We start from the raw sequence: 20,378 nt of genomic DNA, 5'->3' as shown, positions 1-20,378 counted from the left end.
AATGGGTGGGTGGCAATTCGACAGCGAGGGGTGGTTCCTGAAAAATTCCTAACCTTTATATTCATTGCAATACTAATTATCCAAACTATTTTTTATATCATCAAAATTCAAAACTTGTATGGTAACCAAAAAAAATACCTTCCACCAAAGTTTAGTTCAAGTGTCAAAAATCCGATGTGACAGTTTGCTTGATCAATGACGAGCTTAAAACTGCACATTTCTTCCTTGCTCCAAATCCCTTGATATTCCAAAACCCTATCCTAACCCCATGCCCGTCAAAATTGATGAGCTCACCTCCTCAAAGTTGCAGGCTAGTGCGTGAGCGATGTGAATGTGCCAACACCAACAAGACCCTCATATCTCGATAGGGAACAAATGTTAGATTAGACGAACCGATTGATATTTTGATAATGAGAACATGGAGGAAGCACGTGGTGGTGGAGCCAAGGAGCAAAAATAAAATCTCACTAGATCCAGAGGTGTAAAAATGTTCCCACTCCGGAATTCATAAGTTCTCAAATCTTTTCAAACAGATCCAACCGTGACAAAAAAAAATAAAATAAATTAAGATTGAAGTTCCTAGGAAGTATTAAATTCCTTGAATTGAGATCAACAAAAGATCAAATTTATTTTCTGATAGCTTTAGCTTTGATCATTACTACTCCACTAAACTTTTGTTTTAGTAAAATGAAAGTCCAAAAATCTCATTGCAGATATTTTTTCCCCATAGAGATATTGAATAGCAGGAACTACTTTTTTGACCATTGTAATTTTGAAAATGAACATTGAAATGTCCCTCAAAAGTAAGTAAATAGATTCGAAACATATAAAATGCGGTTAATCCTGCTGTGGAACAAGCTATTATTGCAAAAATAAGTGAATACAACCAACTATCATTAAGAATTTCATTAAGGAAGGAATACCGTAACAGAAACTGTGCCTATTAAAAAAGCAATTTTTCGAATCGAAATTGAGCTTCCTCCATTATAGCTCAAAAGCTTGGATCCCATTGCCTAACTCCTACTCTCTTTAAAGGGAAAGACAGACTTTTCGTACAGATGTGGGCCTTAACTAACAAGACCTCTATTCTTCACCACAGAATCTTAAGGTACTAAAATGAAGATTTTTTTAATGACTTTTCGGTAGGTCATTGAACTTAGAAGAAGCCATAGGATTGGGTGGATATGCAGAGTCGTGGGCCATTTTCCTACAAAATTGTTCAGTAAGGATGCTTCCTCGAAGTATCGCTCTAGCTGTCAATGTCAACAATTATTTACGTTTCTTAATGCGGAAAATCACTAGACCTGTGGTGTAGAAATTTTGGGGATGAGAATCAACTTTTGCCCCAGATTCATACAAAATCAAGTCAACAAAAAAGCAGACACCGAACTTCCAAACAAGTTAGTTTCCCCCGTCTTGATTAAGGTGAACTCTCGATCAGCCCAGTTTAATGGGCTTATCGGGCCAAGGCCTGAATCGACTCCGAAACATAAAGCCCAGTGGAATTATCAGGCTTGATAATTGTCAAAGCACTCCTCTAGTGATCACTCAAATTAAGAAAATATTACATGTTTATTTCGGGTGAACCATCCTTCACATTTAGCCCCTCGTTGGTGTCAATGAATTGCTTGTCACTAATCGTCGTAGTTGGACATCAAATCCATGCTTTGTGCTGATTATTATACAAAATACAATTAAATAGAGTACACAAAACCAATGTGTAAGCACAGTCTTGTGTCAACGTAGATGGGAAAAATCATATATGAGCATCGTATTAAAATTTTGAGCTACTAACAAGTGCGGTAAATAAGCTCCCAAACATGATGTGACCTATTAGATTCCGTTTGGAATCTAACTCAATTATAATTTCCCCATTGAACTCGGAAGCCTCTCGATGATTGGCATTAATTTAGTGAAGCCTCTCCAATAATTATAATGATTAGGAAACAAAAAAGTACTAACTTCCCCCTATCTCAAGTATGACATTATCTCCAAGGTGTGCTCTTCATTCTCTTAGATAATGCTTGTGAATTATTTATTACAAAAGAAAAGAAAGAGGCAAAGTCCAGTTTTTAGAATTGGAAATAATTTTGCCACATTTCTATTCATTTAAAATTAAACGATTTGGGTCATTATTTCAAATTTACCTCAACATTAGATAATGTCAGACTAAGTCCATCTGCAATTGGAACATTTTTTTAATTTAATTAAGAATCACTACACCTTCTCTTCAGTTCTGGTGAATTGTTAAACTGTGTTTTCCCAGAAAAAAGAAAAAAACTCTTGTGAATAGATTGTTTGTCTTCTTCAAGCCGTGCTTTCGTACACATTGTAATGGCTACTTTAATGTATATGGCATAATGAAGTTAACGTCCTCCTGCAGGAAGCATGAGCATCGATCAATTTCAAATTCAGTAAGACGAAACAACAATTTATAAGATATCTCGGATAATTCACCATATTGTAAATTGACAAAATAATGCACTTGGAATTTATATAATTTGACTTGACCTCACTAGCTAAGTTAATTAGCAATTCAAAGCCATTGAAACATCTAAACGGAACCAAAATTAAACAAAGAAGATCTGAACAAGAGGAGGAGGAGGAGGAGAAGGAGAGAGGAGTGGGTCGTTCGATCAGAGTCGGTGTCCGCAAATGGAAGGAAGCGAAGAGGAGGCTTTGCGTTTTTTCGTAATTTTGTTGTAAATATTTTTTCACTTTTATTATTATTATTATTATTATTATTATTATTATTATTATTATTATTATTATTATTATTATTATTATTATTATTATTATTGTTATTTTTTTAGTGGAGTTTTTTATCTCGATAATTTTTCTGTTCCATATTTCATTTTATGCGGGTGATGTGAAAACTTCCCGCCAGCCGGTGGGGGAAAATGTATTTACGTTTCCTGCCGAGGGAATTGAAGCTAGTGTGGGCTTAGGCGCAGGATGGACCCGCCGGCACAAGGATTGGGGGAGGTCCGACTTGGCCTCCCGGCCTGAGTCCTGATGGATCGCAATTTTTTTCCTGATAAATTAAAAAAAATTAGGAAGAGATGATCAATACAATTATACATTCTTGTTGTTACATTAAGTGTTATGTGTCCATAACATAATATCTCATTTGAATCATAACCACTCGGTCCATCGGTAAGTATGTGAGTCTATCACCGTAACTAATATGCCAAAAGCTTAAAAAATCTTTCCGCATAATGTTGTGATGCTTGAAATATTGACCGGTGAAAAGTTCACTTGCAACATGATTTGAACTTGTGAATTAATGGAAGATGGCGTGATACCTTCATCATTGGGTCATCATGCTTGGGGTTGGATTGCCACTTTTTCATGTTCAAATTTGTTTTTTCCTTCAGAAGTGAATGAGTGATTCACGAGCCTGATTCAAAAAGGAGTGATTTATAACTCTGTTTTGTGCTTATAAAATTTGAATCGAGGAGAATGAGGGATTGATGTGTTTATGTTGCCAATAAAGGAAGAGATTTGAAGATTGGTTTCTATAAAATTGATTAACTGACTCATCACAATAATTTCTCTTGAATTTCACTTATTCTTAACTTCCACCTTTTTGTTTTGTGTACTAATATTGCGGTGCTTTTATAAACATTTGACTATGAATATAAATCCGTCAGAGCCACCAAACATTGTGCATACCTCGCATCGGGGTTCTTATATTATTTCGTTTGTGAGAGCAAATTGTGATTTGAAAAAAAAATCACACTCTTTGATATTTTGAAAATGACATTTTGTGACTTTTGTCGTGTGAGGTTACAAACTCTTTTTAATTGGAACATAGTCAATGAAAAAAGTTTAATGGCTTTTGTTCTCAAAGATCATGGACCTTCTTCTTTTATTTAATAATCTTTTACATGCAAAGTAAAATATTCAATCCCGATGATTATTCAACTCATATATCAATGAGCACTCATGAGATGACGATGGCATCATTTATAAGATGGTGATCAGTCCAATCGTATTCGCAGTATAAATATTTTGTAAACCTTAGATAAAACAACTCAACTCAAACTATTGTGTATACATTTATCTGAAAATAAAATAAAAATATCCAATCCACTTTCATATAAATTTGAAAGAATATTCAAGAATCAATACCTCATGGCAAGCCGTGATCTCAAATCCACTCTAACCCGAGAGAAGTGGGCTCCATGATCCACGATTAAGCTCAACTCACTTGTCACATATGTTGAATCACATTCTTTTCCGGTTCGAATAATATTTGCAATAGAAAAGTTTTAAATAATTATAGTTATGAGATTGATTCGAGCTCAGAATTAAAAATATTTAACCCAAAAGCTTGAGAGTGATCCGCGTTTTTATATTCCTCCACGAATATCAATAAATAGATAAGTAATATTAACTCCAATTTTCGTATATTTTCATAATTCTAGTTCGAACCCACTAATTGAACCAAGCCGAGTCGAAGTGTTCATTTGAAAGACATCAGAGGAAGCGCCAAAAAGAAGAGAGACACAGAGCGCAAATTTGTCCGGGAGCACGTCTCATTTTAGACAAACTTCCTTCATTGCCCTCACGGAAACGACAAAATCACTGAACGCGACACCGAATATGCCCGCCATCAGAGCAAGTGCCCGAGGGCAAATCAGTAAAATTAGCAAATCCATCGTCCCCCTCCTTCCTTCCCCCCAAGTCGCCGGAGCTTTCGATCGCCATCCATCGCGAAAATCGCTACAGAGTCCACGAATGCTGCGAAGACCAGGATTCGAGGTTTGAATTCGAGCAACACGGACAAAGACCGCAGTCGATCTCTCCATCTCGCCGGGCAACCGCGCCGTTTGATTGCGTGAGATTGTTGTGCGTATATGGATGGTTGCGGAGATTGGAATTTTTTTGTTGGCGGTATCGTGTTTTTTTCTCGACGACGCTGTTCGATCCGTCCCTCTTGCAGAACAATGTGGAGCGGAACAGGTCGTGGTTGAGGGCGATGGTTATTCCGACAATGCTTCATTGCAACTTGTGTTCATGTAATTAGTTATGGTTGTGATCCTCTGACTTGATTCGGATTGGGAGTCTGGATCGTGATAAGGTTCATATAGACCGGCTCTGGTATTGACTACGTTAGTTTTGAGCCTGGACAGTGAGGTTTGTGTAGTGAATTTGGTGGATTAGGCATTTCAGGATTGGGGGAAAATCGTTGACCGTTTCGCAGAGCTGTAGTGCCTCATCGAATGGGCCAAAACTATAGCTGAATGATCCATCGGGTGTAGATTTGGATGTTTCCAAAGCATATGACCGACAGTGTTGTGTTGTATTTGGTTGTATTTGTAAAGCTCTTGGATTACCGAGTTTGAATCAATGCTACCACCGGAATATGGCCAGATTGATTGAATTTCCTTATATCTGTTGGAGACAAATTTCATCCTGCTGTACATCTTTGGGGATAAAATTTGTTGAGTGTCTCAAAGTGATTGACTATTAGCTATTCATCTTTTCTCTAGTCAAGTAATGGACTGTAGCTTGTAGGTTTCAGTGCAGTAGCTTTATGGGAAATTGGAGCCTTATGTTGTTTACTTATTCCTCTTTCATCACATTGCATTGAATATATTGTTCTTTAAGTTCATGAACAAAGATGGCAAAAGTATACTGAAATATTGTTTTGAGTTGATATTTCCTTAAAGTGTTCCTCTCACTTGATTCATCGAAATAGCTTGCTAGAGACCCAAGAAACTTGCTTCATTGGTTGTAATTGAATGAACTTGTGATTGCATTTTCAATCTCAAATTTTCTTAGCTGGTAAGTGCAGAACTTAGAGTGAACTCCAAGGCTCATAAAGCTGTTTACAATCACACTCTTGCAATGATGGTGGTAGAGTATGCATCTAATGGAAGTGTTCTTTATAAAGATTTTCGTGTTTACCTAGAGCTTGTTGTTGTTACCCTTCAAGTTTCACCATTTCAAAGCAATTAAATTGTAATTATATGCATGTCAAATTTGCCAAAACTCAATAGTGGACATGTCCTAGTTGTGATGGAAAGACCATGGTAATACGACTATGTTTTAATGTGACATTGTTGCTAAGGTTACCTAAAGAATAGGTATTTAGTACTAAATGGCCAATTCTTGAGATGAGGTGTGGGCATATGCTGGCTTCTCTTATTAGCTTCCGACTGGTTATGAATGCCTTTGGATGTCAGGGGTTGGAAGTCATTGAACTGATAGTCGACGTCTAGCATTGCTTACAAATATATAATTTGTGTTGCAGTACCAATTTGTGATGCCTGTGATGCCTTTATGTTTGAATTTCATCTAATTTTTGTCTTTATTTCTAATATATATATATTGGGGTGGCCAGGACCTTGTTGCTGCAGTTATAGCTTTCAAAGGTACTCAAGAACATAGGTATGCATGTTAACTTTAGCAATTATTCCTCTTACATTTGACATGCGAAGGATTTGATGAAAATTTAAGCTAAGAAGAGTTGCCTAGCTTCCGGTGAATGGGTACACAAAGCACATGGGTCTGCTGTCCATAAGAAGGGAAAACAGTAAATCATTTCCATCGAGACATGAAAGTTACGTGCTTGTAATTTTAGATGGAGTCATGAGGACATCACATACTTCACTAATTTTGTTCTTGGAAAAGTTGTTTGAGCTTTTAGTTAGTGGTTACTTCTATTTATGTCTACATCATTCAGAATTGGGTTGAAGATTTCTATTAGAAACAGCTCGACTTAATACCCCCGTAGGCCTGGTGCCATGGTGAGTTCTAGAGATGATAAGCCTCTTGCAAGTTATGGATACTTTGATTTGGAATGAGTTACAGTCTTATTCTATTGTCTTTGATAAGGTTGATCATGGATTTATTATGCTTATCACAATACGACAATGCGACCTAGTACTTTGGATGCTATTAAAGAGCCAAGGATTCACATGGAGACAAAAACGTCATGGTGACATGGCATTCTATGGGAGGGCCTATGGCATCCTTTTGCAGATTTGATGTTGTGGTAAGATAGTTAAAAAATTGTTATGGTTCAAATATTGGTTCTTCTCTATTGTGTTTTTCCATTTATTCAATTTTGGCCTGTTAAGATTTACTTGGAATTCTCTACCATCTGCCTTGAAGAGTCTAGACTCTGGAGACTTTGGATATCTTGAACTTTATATGGCTTCATATTTATATTTACAATTGGTTACCAACTTGTTTTCTTTTTCTATTTTGGTAAATCAACCATAGACAAAACACAAGCAAAATGGGTTGCAAACAACCCTTCTCTGAACCACCTATGGTCGATGTATTTAGTTATGTGAATTGAGTTTTACATGTTAAGTCATGGAGCTTCAAGTTAGTTGAATACCTAAATATAGTGGATAAAGACTTCCAACTAATCATTACAAAGTTTACTTGCTAGAAACTTTATGGGATTATTGGTATGTTTATGGTTTGGACATATAGGCTCCATTTGGCAATATTCCCATTTCTCCCAATTTCTGTTTTTTTGTTCCTTGGTGCAAAAAAAAAGAAAAAAAAATCATTTGGTTAACATCAATTAATTTTTTATTTCGAAATAGAAAAGTAGTCGGGAATAGATTTGTAATAGAAATAAAAAGTAGAAAAAAATAGCTTATTATTCTCGGAAACAATTTTTAAAAATAAGTCACTTTTTTTCTTTTCTTTTCTTTTGTTTCTTTTCTTCTTCTTTGCTACTCACACCGCCCGAGCGTGGTTGCTAGTTGCGGTGTCACTCGCTGGATGTTGCCATTGCCAACTAGAGGAGGAGCAAGAAGAAGAAGAGGGAAAAAAGAAAAATCTAAAAAAATTATTAAAAAATTAAAAGAATGGAACAATTTCTAAAAATAAATTATTTTCTTTCTTTTTTTTTTTTTTTGGTTCCCTGCCGTCATCGTCGGCTAGAGGAGGAGCAAGAAGAAGGAGAGGGAAAAAAGAAAAATTTTAAAAAAAGTATTAAAAAATTAAAAGAAATTTAATGTTACAAAAAAATTTGTAAGTCATACCAAATGCATTATTATTCTTTTTCTATTCCGAGAATATAAATTTTGTGTAGTTATAAATGTGTTCATTGACTCAAAAATTGTTTCAAGAAATAGAAATAGAAAAAGACTATTTTCAAAAGGAAATTATTCCCGGAATATAAATGTTACCAAACGCATCCATAACCTTTGCAAGCACTTGAAGCTCAAATTTTATGTCATGTAATCTTGAAGTGTCAATGCATTTTAAACTAGAATATATTGATCCTAAATTTGTGTTTTGTGTGCTGTTTCTGTCTATCTCTCTCTAACCAAATGAAGCAGCTCCTTTTCAGTCAGACCATGGACTAGATATGCTGTAGGCTGGAGCCAATTCTAAAATGTCTAACTTATACTTTTTGTCTTAGCTTTATTGGACAGGGTGGTCCACAGTTTTCTAGGAACCTGTTGTGGAACTGGTACTAGAAATGGTACTTACCACAAAGTCATGTCCCACTAATTCTCTTCTCCATGACGAGTTGTGATTTTTTGGGGTCAAACTTTGTCTTAGACTTAGATTATGCAGACATTCATGTGGCCTACGATTGGATCATGGGTTGCATAACTTTAGACTAAACCTTTCCCGAAGTATTAATAGCAACTGTAACATCTTGTCCAAACATTTGGATGATTTAAAATGTCATTTTTGTTTGCTGGTTTCTTGCTGAAAATTGTTCTGAGCCAATTGTGACATCATGCCCATGGGTTGTGGCCATTCCATGCGTCAAGGCCCTTTTTAAGATTTAGTTTCTCCTTTGCTATTAATGACTGTAAGTTTTGGGGTTCAAGGGGCAATTTCACCTAAAACGAGGAATTTTTTGTTTATGTCATTAGCAGGATGTGACTCACCCCACCAACATCCAAGTGCTCCTTGTGGAAGCATTTAAACGTGCCTTGGCCGTAATCCCAATCCCACTATTCCATATTATTAACACCTTTTCTTGGGGGTGAGGCTAGGGTGGGTTTTGTTGTGGCTGTGGGGTTTGGTTCTGGGAAAATTATGGAATGGGATCTAGACAGATTAACGCTAGACCTCCAACCCTCATGGAGAAAAGGGCTGTTCTATCGTTCACCTTCGTATGTGAAATGCAATATATGGTTATTGATGCATAGTAGTTTTGCCTCTTGTGAAGGTATTGACATTCAAGTTATTTGGCTGTCTAATCATGTGTGCTGAAGCTGCTTTTTCCAAACCAGCACTCGCTTGATTTACTTAAATGACTAAGGACACTTAACTTCCAGGTAAACCATGAAGCACTGATTGTCCAGGTTTTGACATTTGCACAACCTTGTATTGGCAATGCAATGTTTGTTTTTACTACAGGATGCCAAATACAATACATATAACTAATGGACATGATATTGTGCCTCGTTTGACTCCGTACTATTCTCGGTTCCCACAGAAGACATACCATCACTTCCTTAGGGTGGTATGACTTGGATCTTGACAGAATATCAGGTAAATTATGGAGAGTTGTCGCTGACTGCATTGGACGTTTGCTTTGCATTTATTTCAGCCTATCTAAACTGGAGAAGTCTTATCTTTTCCAACAATATTCATACTCTTACTTTTTCAGCGTATAAATTTTAACTGTTTTGTTTATTTGATCTTCTTAACAAAGTAGGGCAATTCGTAGCACTCATGACCTTTTTAACAATTTTTAAGGAACTCTTCTCATTCCTATATCATGAGTTTGTCGTACCAATTTCAAAATTTAATACGCGTAACAATGTGTATTATTACTCTCTCTCTCTCTCTCTCTCTATGATGATGATGATGATGATGATGATGATGATGATGATGGCTGATCACCTAGTCTTAAGTTCTGTGCAATTACAATGTATTACTCATTTAAATTATGCATGTCTACTAATGCCTATAATTATTGTTGATTAGCTCAATGACAGCCATGGATAAACATATTGATGTGAGATAATGTGAAAATAATTTGATTCCACCTGCTTGTATGTTGATAATCTTAATCTTTTCTATGTCAATGTTCACATGTGATTGGAATCCTTCTTTTTTTGTAGGCATGGCTGTATAATATAGGATTTGGTAGTTTGGTTTATCGGGTCGAGAAAGTTTGTGATGGCTCTAGAGAAAGATCCAATGTGCAGCAGGTAAGGAGGTAGTTTCAGTCGTAGCTACCTGTTACAAGCAATTATTTTGTGGATTTATCATGCTAGGTGCAATATCTCATGTGATAGACCAGCTTGTTCTAAAGAATGCCTGTTCTTCATTACTGGAAATATTTATGGATGACTCATCAGAGTGTGTTCTTGCAGATTGGTAACTGGCAACGGCCTCGCAGACCATTTAGTCTACTATGGTGTAGAATTAATGGTGGAGACATGGGGATTGTGCAAGATCATCATGGACACATGATTGAAGGAATATGGATTGAAGGAATATGGAAGCGAAGACAAAGAAAACCTTACGCTTTCCAGGAGTCCTGCTTCTGCATTGAGGCTGTGTCAAGACTCCGATGCCAAGAGTAACTTAATGTGAAATGCTCCTAAGTAAGCACCTAATTTCTTGAAGATCATTAGGTAGCTCTAGATGAAATTTATTCATGTAATGCATCCATCAATCTTCTTCCATGTCCATCACAAGATGCACAGGATCTCTACTGAAATTCACTTGGAATGTAAAAAGCAGGAAGTTGCATGTATCATCCTTGTAAATACAAGTTTGTGATACCTATTGAATGAATGTGCTTGCTAGTTTACCTGTCAGACTCGATAGAACCTAATAATGATGTGTGCATGCTGAGCTGAGCTATCCGTAGCTGAATCACGCAGCTTTTTTCCTCTTTTTTTTCTTTCAATTTTTCTTTTTCTGGGGTTAAACTCGTGTTGAACTTCACAAAATTGGCAGATGTGTGTGTGAATTCGGGAACTGTAAGACTGCACGGTTTTGTGATTAACCGGTTTTATAAGGTGAAATAAAGATTGTCTAGGGAGAACACTTTTTAATCAGTGACCTTATCTTCTACTACTGGCTCATTGGCAAATCGGTGCAACCAAGTACTTCAACTGTTCCCTAGTAGGACATTATGTAGATTAACTGTTAAATCAAGCCATCTTGGAAACAAATGATGATCTTGTCTGAAGTTTGCATCATTTCAATTGGCAACCTTGGCCGAATTTCAACTTTTAGGAGGTAAACAATTTATCTTGGCTTAGACATGTAAGAATGATCTGATCGGCCTTTGGAATGACAGCCGTAAGCTTTTACCCTCTATTTTTGATATGCTAGAATTAATATTAGTGGAAACTAAAAAAACTGAAATTCCCTCATCATTTCATAGCAAAAATTGCCAATTGTGACCATTCAAAGCACATTGTGCAAGAGAACAGTTAAAACTTTTGACATTGTACGGTAAGCTGGAGTTTGTACATGACAGTAAAAGCCAAAGTATAGCACCAAAACATTGGGAAAGATATACTATCGTCAAATCTATGAGTTAATAGAAAGATCCCGTAAGTTTTTCTCACTTATTACCAAGAGAAAGAGCTCAGGCAGTCATATAGGACTCTTTTATTGTTCAGCGATTCTCCTTACTAATGTCAAAACGTAAAGCTCCATTCCTAGGTAACCAAAAGTGAATGAAAGAGCTTTTGTCACAGATTAAAACCTACATGTTTGACTATATCCTTCATTGTTTGAGGCATAACAAAGTTGAGTTTCATAAGGCATGGTTATAAGGTTCAAATTGAAAGTACAGACCAGCAAGTTCCAAGCTCTCACATAAATGACCAACATAAATTGATAAAAGTAATGCACTTGACTGTAGTAGCACTATAATGTACTTGAATGTAGTAACATAGCATCAATTTGACTTGTCTTTTACTGGTAACTCAATTAGCCAACCTTCGACAAACCCCCCCCCAAAAAAAAAAATGGCCAACCAAAACTGTCAATAAGTAATATATCTAAACCAAATCAAACTCATGAAATAGATCGAAAGAAAACATGGTCCCATTTTGTGAGCAGTATACAACAATCCATCTTAAAGGTAGAATACGGTTGCAAAATTGGCCAGTAATGACTATACCTACAAGAACAATAGATTTCAAGTCAACTTGCCAAAGTGTGGAGTTAATTTGTGTATAACAGATAACGATCCCAGGAAAGACAACAATGAATTTCTGCTGAGATGACATAGGGCAATAAGCAATTTCTTTAAGTTTTAAATCTTTATTGACAACAGACTTGGTTAGGAAAGCAGGACCTTTCAAGTACCACATCCACTTCTTATTGGATAGTGAACTCCTCTGCTGACGTTATCTCCTAAATTTTTCGAGAAATGGCTGAATCTTCTAAGCAAGCCAGACATTGCATAATTTGAACCCTTTCAAGTTGAAACGATCAGAGGCCTCCCACATGTCATCCCTTTCTACAAAGTATTTCAAGATGGCAGCACCTTCTATCAACAAAAAGCACTGATATTCAATGACAAACAAAAAACACTGAGAATTTCAAGATCCTTCAACGCTTGATATTCCGCATTGAAGAATTCAGTAATGCCCAAATATCACAGATGTTACCCACGAGTGCATTCAATTGATTCTTCTGGTCAACATCATAAAAAAGGACAAGAACTCTTTTACTAAAAAGCCTATCTTTAATTGTCTCGATCTCTTCATAAACAATACTTATTTCTGTCAATTTCCTTTTGAGGATATTGGAGATGAGTTATTCCACAAGAACTGAATGGCCTTGAGCTCCGAAGTTTAACGGGTGTTAGGAAACAAAAAGAAAAAAAAAAGAAGCAGCAGTTCTCAAAACCATGAGCAAGCTGATTGTATACAAGCTAGGCGAGAGTTGTCTCTCCAACACAGTCCATTCCATGAATTCCAACAATCCATGATTCTTGTGTTGTGAGTGCCTATCATACTCATGACTAAGATTACCTTGAACACCATTTTCACATCGAGAGGTCCATGAACTGGTTTTGGCAGGAGCAACTAAGACTACCTCAAGCACCACTCTAAGAACACACAATTTTTCTCCCAGTCCAGACAAGCCCTTCGGGTGTTTTCTCGTAAAATAACATCTGCTTACTGATAAGCAAGTTCTATTGCATAAGAATGAACAGAAAACACATTAAGATGAAATGTAATAATCATTTTTGTGGGCCCAAATAAAGGAAATATACATGATCAGATTTGTCTAGATAGCCCTTTTACCCCCCAAAACAGATGAATACAGGGCATACCACCCCAAGAATATGAGTGGGAATCTGGTCAACATCAAGTTTCATCCATCATCTGCCTTTCTTCGGTCTCCATCTATACAACTGCCCAAAAACGTAAGAAAAATGTTTGTAAGTTTCTTAAACATCAATATCTATCAGCAACATTAGAAACCGGCAAGAAGCCAGTCATTTGAGATGTCTCCCTTAGCACTTCTTGTCAATCCTTAAACCCAAAAAAAAAAAAGTCATCTAATATAACTTGAGGTGAATGAAAGGCGTCTATTACATATAACCACCTAGGCATAACCATTTCGAGAAAATGGAGACAGTGATGGAGATCTCACAAGGGTCGATTTACATGATTTCAGACCCCAAGTGAGACTCATCATATGCACTGATAATACCGAAATTTAGCCTAACATTATGATGACTTATAATACCTTGGAGAAGCTAAATAGTTCTGCTCTCCTATCACAGATGGAACCTTTGCTGCACTAACAATTGATGCCACTACCCAAGTGAAATTCCTCTTTCTTCATTTTATAACTTCTCCACAACATTTGCAAATCCTTCTAAGAAGCACGCCTTCCTTGTTAAATAAACTGAACATAAGCATATCAATACAGAGTCTGGCTCATTCATAGTTGCAATAATGAGTTGATTATGCTGTGAAATTCCAGGATGAGAACCATAGTGCTATGACCTTCCAAGACACATCACATCTAATTGTTTATAGTAGAGCAAAGTTATCTCTAATGCAAAGCAGAGGGTATTAACTTCGAAATATGTGAAGCAGCAAATCAATGAGGATCTCCATTGAATTGTCATAAATCAGATAATAACAATGCAATCAACATGCATACCTCCAGCTGGGAAACATAAAAGCAAGGAGAAACCATCCAAAGAAAATATATCTAAAAAAGCCAAACCAAACTAAGAAAAGAAAAAGTATATTTTCACATAATTAAGAACCCTTTGGTTCTACAGAGGTACATAATTTCAATACCTTCTTCAGATTTCCAGGCATCAACTCCCAAAGTAATTATAAAGTGGACGTAAAACTTCATTCTGAATGTCATCTTCATTTTCCTTTTTTCGGTCTTCATTTGTATAGCTGCCCAATTAGCTACAACTCCCTGCACATAAAGACTTCTGTAAATTTTTCAAACTCTAATTCCTCTCAGCAACATTAGGAACCAGCCAAAAGCTGGTCGTTTTAGATGTCTCCCTGAGCACTTCTTGTCAATCTTAAAACCTAAAAGAGTCCTCTAGTATAGCTTGAGGTGAATGGAAGGGCTTCCATGACAGGTAATCACCTAAGCATAACCATTTCTAGAAAATGTAGGCAATAATTGAGATCACACAAGAGTCCATTGACATGAGACTTATCATATGTCCGAGATGATTTATGATACCTTGGAGAATTGAATGCTGAAAGTTCCATCTAGTGTTGACCTTCCAACACCCATTCCATCTAGTGGTTTACAGCATAACAAAGTTTTCTCCAAAGTGAAGCGAGGTTATCAACTTTATATTTCAAATCAACAAGGACCTAATAATTTTCAATCAGATTTTCAGTGAAACATAAATGAAGGTAATAAAAAAAGCCAAACCAAAAGTGTACATAATTAAGAAATGTGAAACTTCTCCGTTCATATTTTCAGTGAGAAGGTAATAAAAAGTGCATGTGAAACTTCTCCGTTCATATCTGTGAAAAAAAATTAATTGTAGAAAAGGAAAACATAGGCTGTCGGATGAAATAAGTTACCTCAATTCGTTTAAAGTTTGAACACAAGTGAACAATTTGTGGTATTGGATCAAGAAGCTTTGAAGTGCAAGGTGCACTTGTCCATCGTCTTCTCCCTCAATTCGTTTAAACTTCTCTGCTTCTTTTCATGTGAACGAAAGGACTCTGCATAACCTCCAATTTGGTGTCGAACCTCTGAAGGTGCCACGTCATAAAAAATGGGCATAATCTTTTGTCTTCCATTTTTTTGGCACTTGACCATCTGGACTAGCTCCTTGAGACACCATACGCTAGAGGCATAACTTTTCGAAAATATAGGAATTAAGATCTTCGATAGGAATTAAGATCTTCGACAGCTTAATTGCTTGGAGAAGTTCTGAGGCAAACTCTTCCCCAATGCGGAGCTCTTCATCGTCCTTAAAAGTGTGGACTCCCGCATCATTAAGCCTAGTGTAAAGGTGGTCGGTAAAACCTGCTCGAGTATTAGGTCCTCTGAAGCTCAAGAATACTTCATGGTCATATCCCAATGAAGTAGCCACTTCTTGACCTTCTGTTGACGCGTGAGTACCAGAAGCGCCTCTTGCCGTTCCATCATTTCCACACACACGCCGTCCATTTGCACTCCCCTCCATTGATGTCCCTTGATCTCCTCTTCAAGGCAAAAAAAAGTCGAAACAGGATATCAGCAAAAGTAGTGGCAGCCTGAGATGGGAAAAACTCGGAAGCCAAAAAACTAGCGAAATGGAGAGATCTCCGTACTAAGAATGATTCATTGCAGCCTGTCAAAGCTGACAAAATGCCAGGGTTCTTTCTAAACACCAAAAGTGGGCCCGGGGACACTCACCTCAGAGCTGGCTCCAACTGCGGCAAGGAGCTCTCGAGGAGAAATATCGACGGGATCCTTCGGCGGGGGCTCGATGGAGGGAGCGATCAGCCGCGCGTGCCGAGACCGCGGTGGCGTTTCGGCGGACGGGTTCGCGAGATCCGTGCGCCCAACTTCAGCAGCAGCTCCGGCGGAAGCAAGGGCTCTAGTAGAAAACCGTCAAATTTTCTCAGCACACGAAGCTAGGGGTGAGCATGGTCCGGGTTGGTCCGGGCCTAACCTTAGAACCCGGCCGTATAGTGTCGGTCCTCAATTTTTAGGACCGAGGACCGACCCTATTGAGCTGGGACCAAGGACCGGACCGACTCAATGGGTTCGGTCCGGTTCGTGGTCAACCCGGGACCGATCGATAATTTTTTCATCTTATTTTTATACTTCCTAAAAAAGCAAACCTACAAATTCAAATTACACATCCATCAACAATACGGTATTGTGCAACTAAATTATAAAATACCAATACATATTTAGCAAATTTAAGATGACACAATAATAGAAATTTCGTATCCGCTAACCGCTCATCGAGATATGAGACAAGATGGAAAGTTCTTGTAATCATCTATCTTTAATATTTATAACACCATATGCAAAAGTGTTTTCACGATCATGTAAGTCCACTCAACCAAAAAAAAAATGCACCACTTGACTAGCATTTGATCATGTAGAGTCTACTCAACTAAAAATGAGCCACACCATTGACTAGCAAATCACCGTAGAATCGATCTACTCTCTACTCTTCAAAAACTTCTACCATTTGACACAAATTGAAAAGTAAAGTGCAGCTGAAATTCATTAGTAAAATACAAATTAATCATAAAAAGTTCAAAATACTTAATATAAACCATGAATATATAACTTCACATCTTGGTAATTCACTTGAACTTCTAAACACTTGAAAACAAAACAAACGACACATAATTAATACTTAACAAAAGTTTTAAATTGAAATTACTATTAGTGCTATTGATAGAACATCTCAATATAATATAATATAATATAATAGGCATTTTACTTAGGTTTGAATATATAAAAGAATTATAAATAATATAATATAATATACGGGGTTGGTCAGGGTTGGGCCGAGCCAAAACTCTGGGCCAGGGCCAAGCCGCGCGTGTTGGTCCCGAAATTTCGGGGCCCGAGGGTGGCCCGTCGCCAGGAGCCGGGCCAGGGGCCAGGCGGGGTTAAGGCTGGTCAGTGGGGTCGTCCCCAGGGTCGACCCTAAACTGCTGCTCACCCCTACACGAAGCAGTCCCAGTCTTCAACTTGAGTTTGGACTCTTTCGGCTTTGATAAGAGCTGTGTGGCTCTGGGGACGGCGAAGCGCTGATTGGTGCAGCGAAGGGGAAAGCTTATGGGCTTTGCTGATTCATCCTCGGCCCATTGTACTTGAGGCGCTTTGCAGATTGATGGAGCTAAAGCCCATAGAAAAAGATGCCTGGCCTTTGATTGGTTGTCCAAGCTCACGTTCTGATGGGGGAGCAGTACGATTGCGAGGTAAATAAATTAGTGGAATTCAAATTCCAAAAGAAGAAAATAAAAATTAGTGGAATTCTAAAGAGATGGGGGAGCAGTTGAGTCGCTTTCAGTGTCTAAAACATAATATTAAAAGAAACTCTTCTGGTTCTTTTTGTATTATTGAATTTTAACTTATTCGCTTTTTGCGGGATTACTTTATACTTAACTTACTGTAAATATATCTTCAATTGGATTTTTTGACAACACTTGTCTCCATAAATGCCCACACACTTGCCCCCATATTGTAGGAATGGCACTACACAAGGCACACTCACGTCTTTGCCTGTACATATCACAACTCTCTCTCTCTCTCTCTCTCTCTCTCTCTCTCTCTCTCTATCAAGGTATTATCTATGCATGTAAACCCAACTTGTGCATTAGTAGATCGGGTGAATTTTCCATAGAGCCCACCTTATCCATTGGTATACATGAGTTTGGATTCTATTTAATTTTTTGGTCGAAAGGAAATTTTTTTTTGTTTGTCATAATCAAATATGAGAAGAAGGTATAAAGCTTCAAAGCAAATAAATCCCAAAAAAGCTGCAATGTAAAACAAAATCTAGAAATCAAAAGAGTACAGCTTACAATTATAAGCATGCTCATATACCAAAAGACTCTAGTCACATCCTTCCAAAACCCTAAAAACCCCATGCCCCTGGTCATTTTGAATGACCTCCTCAAAGTTGCCGGCAATTGCATGAGTGATGTGAATGCACCAACACTGGCAAGACCTCTGGATTTCAATTGGTACAAATGTTGATTGATATGAACCTTGGGGAGCCAAAGAGGAGAAATAAAATCTCACTAGATCTAGAGGTGTAGAAATGTTCCATTTCAAAATTCTTAAGTTCTTAGATCTTTCCAGACATAGATATGAATTTGATAAAAAGAAAGTTCAAGATTAAAGTTATTAATCTTGAAAACTTGGTGAGTCACAAAAGACTCTTGGAAAATATCAAATTTATGGAATTGAGATCAATGGAAGATCAATTTTGTCTTCCAATAGCTTTAGGTTTAATTATACTCCATTAAATTTTGTGTTAGTAAAACAAATGTCCAAAAGTTTCATTGCAGATTCTTTCAAAATCAGACTCCTTCCATTTGAATTGAAATTGAGCTTCCTCCATTAGCTAAAGCTTGGGGAAGAAGAGAAAATAAGTAGAATCTCACTACCTAACTCCTACTCTTTTTAGAGGAAAAGAAAGACTTTTAATATTAGCCGTGGGCCTTAACTATCAAGAACTTTGTTCATGGGGAAGATTAAGGAACTACAAAGGAAGATTTTTGAATGATTTTTTGGAGGTCATTGAACTAATAAGCCAAAGATTGGGTGAATATTCCGAGAGAGAGAGAGAGTCATGGGCTAGTTTTGCTGCAAAATCAGTTAGTAAGGATGCCTCCTCAAAGCATCACTCTAGCTCATCAAAGTCGACAATCATTTACGTTTCTTGACACAAAAAATCGCTGCACCAGAAATTTTGGGATGAGAATCTACTTTTGCTCCCCAAATAATTCATTCAAAGTCAAGTCAACAAAAGCAAACATCAAACTTCCAACCAAGTTTGTTTTCCCCCATCTTAATTAAGGTGAACTCTGATCGATCCAATTTAATAGGCTGATCGGGGCCGGGCCCGAATTGACACTTGAAGCATAAAGCCTGGTGGAATTATCCGCTTGATTTTCGTCAAAAGCACTCCCCTCACAATCGATCGAATTAAAAAAAAAAAGATTATGTTTATTTCAAGGGGGTAACCATCCTTCACATTTAACCTTTGTTAGTGTCTATGAATTGCTCATCACCAAGCATTGTAGTTAGACATAAATCCATGCTTTGTGCTAATTATTATACAAAATACTATTAAGATAGAGTACACATAATCAATGTGTGAGTACAGTCTTATGTCAACGTATGGAAAAATTTATTCATGAGTGCCGTATTAAAACTTTGAGCCACTAACGAGTGTAGTAAATAAGCTCCTGAACCTAATGTGACCATCCAATTCAATTAGCATTTCCAAATCATCAATCGAACTCAGAAGCTTCTCCGATGACTAGCATTACTTCAGTGAAGCCTCTCCAATGACTATAACGATAGAAAAAGAAAAAAATTGACTCTCCCTTATATCTCAAGTTTGAAAGTTCTTTATTTCTCTCAGTTAATGTTTGTATATTATCTATTACAAAAGAAAAGAAAGATGCAAAAAGATAAGAACTTGCAAACTACGCGAGACTATTCAATGTTAAATTTTTAGAATTGGAAATTTTTTTTGCCACATTTCTATTTATTTGAAATTAAACGATTTATGTCATTATTTTAGATTTACCTAAACAATACATGAATGTCAGACTAAGTCCATTTGCAACTGGATATATTTTCTAAAATTTAATTAAGAACTGTTACACCTTGTCTTCAACTCATGTCAATCCAATAAGAGCTGTGCTTTACCTGAAAAACAAACTGGACATGTGTTTATTGATGAAGAGTATTTGTCATCTTCACATTGCAATTTCGAGAAGATTATTGCCGTAGAGGTGATGCCATGAGTGCTGAGATTTTTCACATTGTTTATAACAAGTAGTTCTTCATATACGGTGTGATGAAGTCAATGTTCTCTTCCATGAAGCATTGGGATTGACCAGCTTCAAATTCAGCAATAAGAAGCAGTAATTTATAAGAAAATCTCCAATAAATCACCATAGTGTAAATCGACAAAATAATGCACTTGGAAGTCAGAAAATTTGACTTGACCTCACTGGCTCCAAATGTACTTATGAATAGTTCATAAATTTGAGACCAAGTGACTCAACTCAAAAAATTATAAGTATATTTATTTTTAAAAAAGTATTGCATCTAGTACAACACAAGAAGTGATAGCAAGTCGCCTTCTCAAACCTGTTGGAGAAATCTTCCTAGAGTGTTTTGAAGCTGACAAAACGTTTTTTTTTTGGTTAAGGTAAGAAATATATTGATTTTGCAAAGAAAAACAAGTAAACGGGCCA

General features: G+C 36.9%; 1 long non-coding RNA gene and 1 pseudogene across 2 annotated transcripts; one reads left to right on the top strand and one right to left on the bottom strand.

Moving 5' to 3' along the window:
• The first annotated feature begins 5,859 nt into the window (after positions 1 to 5,859).
• On the top strand, positions 5,860 to 10,419 carry LOC120287352 (annotated as a pseudogene).
• Positions 10,420 to 11,992: 1,573 nt separating this feature from the next.
• LOC104415076 lies at positions 11,993 to 15,279 on the bottom strand. 2 transcript variants are annotated; one of them, XR_005545549.1, is made up of 4 exons: positions 15,003 to 15,279; positions 14,241 to 14,370; positions 13,256 to 13,336; positions 11,993 to 12,433 (listed from the first exon to the last, which is right to left on the bottom strand). It is a non-coding gene; the product is annotated as an uncharacterized LOC104415076 (long non-coding RNA). The 2 variants fall into 2 exon arrangements; XR_005545548.1 differs by lacking the exon at positions 11,993 to 12,433 and having other exon boundaries at positions 13,098 to 13,336.
• Positions 15,280 to 20,378: the final 5,099 nt, after the last annotated feature.

Source organism: Eucalyptus grandis, chromosome 8 (assembly GCF_016545825.1).
Source record: "Eucalyptus grandis isolate ANBG69807.140 chromosome 8, ASM1654582v1, whole genome shotgun sequence".
Classification (NCBI taxonomy): domain Eukaryota; kingdom Viridiplantae; phylum Streptophyta; class Magnoliopsida; order Myrtales; family Myrtaceae; genus Eucalyptus; species Eucalyptus grandis.
Note: the sequence above shows the minus strand (reverse complement) of the source record. Positions and strands in the feature narration are given on the sequence as shown.